The sequence below is a fragment of the Leptosomus discolor genome, chromosome 2 (assembly GCF_034619465.1).
Source record: "Leptosomus discolor isolate bLepDis1 chromosome 2, bLepDis1.hap2, whole genome shotgun sequence".
NCBI lineage: Eukaryota > Metazoa > Chordata > Aves > Leptosomiformes > Leptosomidae > Leptosomus > Leptosomus discolor.
In genome coordinates this window covers 19,559,880-19,569,107 of record NC_141392.1, presented here as the reverse complement: position 1 = coordinate 19,569,107, position 9,228 = coordinate 19,559,880, and positions in this window count along the sequence as shown.

Sequence of the window (9,228 nt, the reverse complement as noted above, 5' to 3'; positions counted from 1 at the left end):
TTCTCAGTTACTCATCTAAACAACATGCAACTCAGAAATAATGAGGAAAGGTGTGAAAAGGGACTATCTTGACCTCTACATTCTTCACAAACAAGAGATGTGTGGAACTAATTACATCTGTGGGGCTGCAGCAATTACATATGAACTCACAAGCACTGTATCCCATCCCTGTTTATTTTAACCCAAAGCAGCCAAAGTATAGGCTTAAAGTAACCAGCATCCCACCTTGATATCACCTGACCCCATATTCAGCAGCCACACCAAGAAGTGCCCTCATGACAGCAAAGAAAGGTTAGGATCCCATGGCCAGCCTGTCATTGGGAAGGGACATAACACACCCTAGAAAGTGAGGAGAAAAAGGAAAGTAGGGGAAGCTCCACGAAATGTCTTTCTGATATTGCTCTTATCCACACTCTTCTGCTTCATCTTTTGACTGGAAAAAGCTCTCCTCTCTGGCAGCCACATGCACAGTCCAACACTTACTCTGAGCCAAGAGGAACGAGGTGGAGACAGGAGAGTTGAGCCAAAGGGCACTTGCTGTGTGATCTGGGCGTGCAACAACTGCTGGCTGGTTAAGCCAGAGCTCTTTCCAGTTCCCCTTCACATCCACACATGCTTTTCATCTGTGCAAGGGTGAGACAGCAAGAGGCACGGCAGGACTGCATCAGACCTACAGCTGGCACTGCCTTTGGCTTCTTGGGCTTGCATGTGGAGATAGAGGAAAGTAGGTGGGCAAGGGTAGAGGAAACTGACACTGAAAAGAGTAAGAAAGAAGGTTATGCAGAGGCTGGAAACAGTGAGAAAAAACACACCTATGGATGCCAGGGACATGGGGTAGCAGTGCCTGCTTGCAGTTGGCCAGGCAGTGACCGTACAGGGAGAGGCCCACTGGCTTCCAAGATCTGCTCTTCTAGGCATCTTGGGCTGGCAGAGCCAGGAGATGAGCAATGGGACTGACCGAGCTGAAGCGTGCCAAGGCAAGCTTTGCTGGCACAAATGCAAGGATTGCCTTTGTGGGCAAACAGTAACTTCTTACAACTCAGAGAAGGCCAAGGGACAGGATTTGAGGCACATCAGAGAAGGTAAACCTGAGAGATTGTACATGGGAGAAGAGAGATCAAGAAGGGCAGTGGGATATCTCAAATTAATATATGGAAGTAGACAATGAGTCTCAAGCCAAACAAATAAATCAGAAATGCTGCTCCATCATCTGTGGCCTTCTCCACTTCATTGGGCTTTGGTGATAGAAGCCATTACCCAAGGACTCACTTTTATCCTCTTTTGGCTGGTATTCAAAGAAGATTCTGGCCCTGACTAGCCTGAAAAAAAACTTCCTTTCATCCACAGCAGGCTAAGCTTAGTGGAAGAACAAGTAAGAGTGTAGCCTGATGAGAAAATAAGTAAAGTGCCTTGTGACCGTGTGGCATCTGCTGTGCCTAGGAGGGGGGTGGTGACTCCCACGGCCAGAGCACCCTCTAGCGGCACCCACCACCCTTCCAGCCCAGCACTTGACACCACCAAGCAGTTTGCCCTGATTTTCTAACAGATATCTACTAAGCACAAATATTTTGTGAATAGTACCAATGCCAGTAAAGAGCTAATTAAAGAGCTGTTACTGTCTTGCTCTACAGCTATAGCAAGCTTGTGCCAGGAAAGTTTTCCCGTTGCCTTTCACAGAGTTGAGAGTCAAAACCCTTTGGATGTGCACACAGCACCTACCCGGCACACCACCTCCCTGCCAATTAAGGGAGACAATTACGTAAGGGTCATTCACAGAACATAGCCCTGGAGCAAGTGATCAGGCTCTCATGTGGTGCTAACCCAGAGGAAGGAAAGGAGGTCCATACCAGAAGTCCTGAATTCCAGGTGCACAAACTGAGAAATTAAATGGTGAAGTCAGCTAGAGAAGAGAGTGCAGTGATTTAAGCGGAAACTTTTTTCATTCTTAAAAAAAACAAACACCTGGAATTCCCCTTTCAGCCACACAAAAAAAAACTTGCAGAGAAGTGTTCCAGAGATAACTCGTCGAATACACATCTTAGAAGGACCTTAGCAATAATAGATACAAGGAATGGCAACAACGACAACCAGCAGACTCTGCAGCTAATCTGTATCAGAAATTATAAAGAAAAATAAGAGCAAACAAAAGTTACGGCAACCTAAACCACAGAAGAAAAATTACCTCTTACCTTCCTTTCTGCAAGGCAGCAGCTTACATGTGCTTAAACCCCAAGCAAGAGCTGGAACACTCATCTGGAAGGTGGGAGGTACAAATCCAAAATCCCCTTAGAGCAGGAAAGGGACCAAACCCAGGCTCACTTCCCCTTATAGGCAGCACCATTTCTTCCCCCTGTGGAAACTCTTTAGGACAAGAATGAGTTTGCAAGGGTTTCTTCCTCCCAAATGACAGATCTGGGCTTTGTAACTGTGGATCCTGAATGGATGCAGCTGTTTGCCTCCAGGAACCCCGCTCTGGTGTAAGCTGCATTTCATATTCATGTCTCTGCCCAGAGCTCCCTGGATGGCTCTTTATACAGTCTGCACAATTTGGGATTGCTTTTTTTGAGATGTCTAATTCCTTCCATGAGTTTTACAGGAATCTTACAGACCAAACTTTGGAGATGGATGCTATGGCAGTGGTCGGATAGGTAAAAGCTAGGCAGAGAAGCTCGGTATCGGCTCCGGCTCTTCAACCTCAGGTGATACTACTGGCTTTTGCAAAAACACATCTCAGCTGAGCCCAGGTAAGACATGGAAGAACTGGGGTCAATCACCTCCTGGGGCTGTTCCCAAGTACTACACTAACTCCTTATCCACACCAGTGAAGCACTACTGGGGGGGAAAAAAGAAAAGAGTAAAAGAGTATGAGGTTAATCACAATTAAACTGAAAGTGCCTGTCACTTAGAACTTAATTCTGATCTCACTTCATGTTGGTGTAAATTAAAATGTCTTTAATTTTTCTTGTATTTCTGCCAGTAATCATTAAAAGGTATTACAAAAATATCTTTCTTTAAGGCTCCTAGGCACTGTATATGCAGAGACAGTCTGGTTGTCAAGATAGTTGAAAACATTCATCTTTCTGGATTTTGGCCTCACAATGCGAAACACATACACATCTCCTCCAAAAACATAATGTCTGCTCTAGCTCATTACCTAAACAGCTGACAAACTCCATTAATTTGACGTTGAGTTGGGAAAAAAAAAAGCTGTATACTTTGTAAGTCGTATAAGGACAAGCAGAAAACATTCCTACATGTTTTATCAGTATTAACGCATTTTCTGACTGATGGCCAATTACACAAAGTCCTGCACCCTTGGAGAGAATCACCCTTGGAAACATCGACCTCGAAATATCGTAACTCTACTGGATGTCAGTGGAAGAGGTAAGGAAGTGAACAAGCTGAGGATGGCTAACACTATTCCTTTTTGAAATGAAGACTAAGGTTTGGAATTACATTCCCTTAAAAGTCTACATATATTTGTCTAATTCACGAACTTCCACTTTAATGAACTCCCAGAAAAAAAATGTTATTAACTGCTTTTCAATCCACTTCATAATGTTTGCAAAAAAACCCACTACTTTTTTAATCAATATAATATGGGCAGTTCTGATCTTTTTATCAACAAATTGTGAGCTATCATTTTTATATAAAGAACTTGTATTAAATATTAAACAAATATTTAATTATTGAAACTACTGCAGTCTTTTTAGACTCTCTCCTATCCATCTCTGCATTTTCAGAATCACACAAGCTGGCCTGCATTATGTAGCAAGTGAAACTTGATGTAATTGCAGCCCTTTTGAACCTGAAAGTCCATGAAATACTTGAACCAAAATCTCAGGATCTAGGCAGCATGCCATTATTTTTTCACACAGTATTCAAATATCATGGGAATGGCAAAGTGTAGAAACCCCAGTGGAATTTTACCCATCTGGCCATATCTAGCATTAAAATAAAAAATACCCATTCTGACTAGGACCATTAAAAAGAGCTCAGATGCATCATAGATTTTTTTTTCCAGGGTGACATGCCAAAGCACAGAGTTGGTAAGAGCATACACACAGATAAAATTAACAAGGTCGGGTGCAAAACTGCTTCTTACCCTATGAACTTCTGAAGTCACATTTTGATCTCATTTGCAGTGATGTTAATCCAGAGTTCAATCAAATTCAAATTTATGCTGCTACAGACGAGAGCAGAATTTGGCTCTTAAATTACAGAAGCTAAGCACAACAGATTTTGTTTCTCTTGGAGTGTTTTTAAGCTCCTGATAAAGAGACAGCTTTTATGTCTTTAATAATCCCTTCTTCCTGAATTCAATGAGGTAAGCATCAAACACACACCCAGAAGTGCAGGGCTTCCTTCACTTCTCATGAAGGCTGTAACGTGTTTTAAAACAGTTTTTAAATCAGTGCATAATACATCCTAAAAATGACAGAGGAATCAGGCTCAGACCTGATTGCGAATGGCTGTACCACCCTCTTTTGACATTTTGAGACAACAGACACAAGATAAATAAGAATATGAAAGAAAGTCTTCAGAAGAGGGACTGAAAAACTACGCTGTACTTAACCATTGGATTTATGATGCAACTGACATGCAGATTACTGGATCAAAGACCACAGGTTTTGCCATCTCATGAATAAAGCTTACAACTCATCCTACTTCAAACCTGATCCAGCCCTTAGGCTTTTGCTGTATAACGTGTACATGTGCAAATTCACAGCCTGCCTTTTCAGCTCAGTGCCCCTTCCAGGCACTCAGACGTTCTTGCGAACAAGGAGCCCCACTAGCCTCACTTAACAGCTGCATGCTCACGTACGGTTATAAATGAGACTTAACTGATGCATCAGTCAGAGAACTAATACTATGGCCCAAGTGACAAAAATCCCCACTCCCTCAACTCCTGTTATTTACTTTTACACTCCACAGCCGCTCTGGTCCCACCACTGAGACCCCAGGGTTAACTTCCCACCGCACTCACAGCCTCCATGTCGGGGCACGTAACACTGACAAGATGGTCACAGTCCTCTAATTCACAGAGGTGCATGCGCTAACCATATGACATCACATTCGTGATGAACTGACAGCTCCAGCACTACATTGAAAGCATGGACAGTAAAGTGCTGGGGCAGGGTTACACTCATACAAACACCTGACCAGAGCCAGACTCTTTTCCAACTGCTCATGGAGGAGCCACAAGCTTCTTTCTATCTCAGCATCTTTCCTCCAGGCTTTACTGGGGGTAAATCACAGGTTTATATGCCCTGGCCAAAGCCCTTCCCAAAAAATTTTATAATTTTTTTTTCTTAGGATCTGCCAAATAAACTGAGAAAAGAGAATCAATAATTAAGTAATTGGCTAAATAAGAGAGACCTGCTTTCTACAAACAAACTCTTCTATTAATCAGTACTTAGGAGGATGGATGTGGTCCAAAGGTAGTTATTGCTTTGCAAATACAGTGACATATTTTTTAATAATGTCTTTACAAAGGTTTTTCTTTTTGGAGTTCTGGGCCTGGTTAACGCAAAAGACAGTGAAATCTTAAAAATGTGATAAAAAATAAAGTAATGGAAAGGAGCAGAAAGTTCTTATTAAATTTGAAGAAGTATTTGACTAAACTGGCTCAGTCATTGTCAGCTCCAATTCAACTGTAATTACCATAGTTCAGCACGTTAAGCAGTACATTAGCACGGCTACAATGACTATTCTGGGATGTTTTGGACAAGGAGAAGTTAACCTATAGGATAGAAAATAATGAGCCATTTTAGGTTTAGTTCACTAAAGAGTACACAGAAGAGCACTTCAGCTTTCCAATACCACAGTGAAAATACAAAAAATAAAATAAAAAGAAATTCAGAAAGAAGCAATTCATCTGTTTTCCATGGTAATTCAGTGAACAATGAGAAGCACCTCAGAGCTGAGCACAAACTCATGTGATGCCATACTGCCTATTACCTCTACACTGTTCTTGATACAATCTCTTCCCTTAGGATGAAGTGTGCACTCAGGAACGATGGGATATGAATTACCACTGCATCACTGTAAGTCTGTCTGCATGAAGGAGTCTGAAACCAAGAAAGCATAATTCATTATGACAGATGTATGCAGCATCAGACATTTCTAACAGAGTTTGGGTGGAAGAAATACTGGAGCATCTGCGAGCTGCTCTTCTCTTCAGGCAGAAAGCACAATCCACGGCAGCATGCATGCCCACTGTTATCTTCTGGAAACTAGAAAAGCATATGTTCTAGCAGATGCTGCACTATGATTTCCCCCCTTGGACTCTGTTAAGGGCATTCAGCTAATTGTAATGCCATAATTAGCTGTGTTCTGTATCTCAAAAGCATTTTTTTCTACACCTGAGTATTCCACTGGCACTACTCCTCCAAGGAACTGTAAAAAGGCAGGTTAAGATTAACAAATGGAGAAAGAGAGGGAAAGATAGTAAATTAGAATAACTGGCCTAAACTGCGTCTACAATGATTGCAAGCCCTGGGTTGCTCCCAAGCAAAGTGGGCCAACAGGTTGCAGCCCTGCTGTTAGATGTCAGAGTGAGAAACTTCGTACCAGCTCCTCCGAGCCAGATCTCTCAGTCCTTGCTCCATCAACCCCACGTTTCAGATCAGTGGCAGATCCGATGCAGTAAGGACTGTGGGGTTTTCCTGTTTACATTTTTCTCCTGTGCATAACAAACCTACAACCTACAGCTGCAGCCCCGGGGACTGTTATCACTCCTGCAACTTCTGTGGGCAGGAGGGCTCACGTACACTTCTGCACAGCGGCCTTGAGGCAAGGATTCAGGAAAACACTCCAACATGAGTAAAGCAATCCCTCCGTATGCCAGCACTTGAGCAGAAGAATAATATCAGGGATATCTTTAATTCCCTGCAACTGCAGTGAAACTTCAACCCATCAAAGTTAAGCTCCCGCTTAAGCACTGCCAGAATAAAGATGGTTCCCTAAACTGTAGAATATATGTAGTGACATTCATTATGATTATATAGCCATGTATGAATGTAAGTGTAAAACTATTTGTATATGTAGTTACAGAGCCGTATAAGGCTTCTCCATACATGAACTGCTGTTACTCCTGCATCTGTGAATCTAGCTTAACACCATGTGCATATATGCCTATATTTACGCATAATTACTGCTTCATTTTGGATAGATAGTAACTCAAAATCAGATGTGCAAGTCTTCCAGATGACCATGTCTTTCTATCAGAAATAAGGGGTTTCGCTTAAAAATATAGTTTAGGTATGTTAAAAATAAGAGGGCATCAAAACCTTTCTATATATATGGCTAACATCTCTCAATTATAGCTTCTGAGGAGGGAGTTTCAGGGATAGGTAACTTTTGGCGAGGTAAATTTTCTTCTCCCTACAATGCATACAAGATTCCTTATGACAGCTTAGGTGAATTAGTTGACTGAATGCAGATCGATGGGCTGAATGTAATTAAGGACATATGATTGTTACAGATTTTTAAATGGTTTCTGCAGTTGATTGCAAGATACATACTCTGCACACACACGAGCATAGAGACACGTAAATAACAGACTGATTTTTAATTACATGGCTAATTGCGATGCTCTCCTGTCCTCTGACAAACTTGCTGAAAGGGGGAAGGGAAGGCTCAGAGATCTGATACGTCTTGTTATTAGCACAAATCCAGCCCTTGGTGAGTCTTAAGTCGCAAAACACCTCGTGGCCACTGGCACTTTACTTGGAGGTCAAAATACTGAAGGCAAAAGCCAAGCAGGTAAGGAAAAAGGAATGCCCCTGCAGCCTGTGGTATGTTGGTGTTACTGCCAAAGATGTTACTGCAGCTTATACCCAAATTAGCTTGAGCTAGCTGGCTCCAGTGCAACTACAGCGCACATCTCAGGGCAGGCTGCACACAGTCCCGCAACCACCACCGCCTAGAAAACCACCTTTACCCAAAATGGCTAGATCTAAGCCAGTTCCATGCAATTCGCCGTCACAACCCGCCTGGAGCGCAGCAAGCCCAGAAGGCCACGGGGGCCACTCGCAGTGCTGCATCCCCCAAGGTGTGACCAGATGCCTGTGTGTGACAAAGGCAGATCAGGGCCACCACTCCTGCGCTCCTAGCAGGTACTGCACTGAGAAGAGTAGTCATGTCTTCAAACACCACACACTGCTCTAACACCCTCACTAATAATACCCTCAAAGGCATCTGAGCATCAGCAAAATCCTGCGAACCACCAAATGTTGCCGATAAGGGAGGCAACCCACAGCACCTGCCAGGCAAGGAGCGACAGGAGGTGTCACTTGGCAGTGCTGCTCCTCATGCTCTTCCAAAATGGCCTGTCAAACATATTTTCTTTTCTTTTTTTTTTTTTTTTAAGAAGTACTGTTTTGCCTGACTTTGGGAATATAGGCAGCTTTGTGGACAGACAAGCTATCTGGCAGCAGGAACTTTGCTTCCTGATGTAAAATGTGCATGCATACCAGGAACCAAATTGCTCCTCGGGAACCAGTGGCTTAGCAGGAAGTCTCCAGAAGGGACTTTCTTGCTTGCCCTCTGACTGTCTCCTTCCCAAATCAATGTATATGAACACACGTAAATGACACAATAATGTAAACAGATTTTTCTGATTGCTCCTCCTATAGGAAACCAAGCTGCAGGACCCCAGAAACCTGCTCTTGACTGTGGCAGCTGAGTGTCAGGAAAGGGTCAGTAGTACCATATGGACAGACCTCAAGGAAACTGCACTTCACATGAGCAGGTCCTCCCAAGGGCACAAAGTTACTCTAGGTTTGTCAGCTGGCACGTTTCAGTTGGTCCCTCGCTTTCATAACCCCACCACTTTCCTTGATTCCAAAGGTGATGGGGAGGTGGGGAGAAGGAGGGCAGATCATGATAAAGGCACATGCTAGCTCCAATTAAGTAGACCATCCATCAGAATAACCCTGTGGCAGTGGTGGAGAAAAAGAGTATGCCAAGCATAGCAAAGTGATGGAGTGCACCTCCCAACCATCACAAGGTCAGAATAAAAGCTAACATCACTATCGGTTAAAGTGGAGCGGATGATGCCAAAGGAAGAAGGTTGAGTGGATGGTAGGGTCAACAAAGCAGAACTTTGCCACCCTGCCCTCCTGCACAGGATTTGGTTCCAGTTCCTGATCCAGATGGACACAGGTCATGTTGTTCAGGCCAGTCCAGGGGAGTTGCTTAGCACTTGATAACCATCTCCACCTC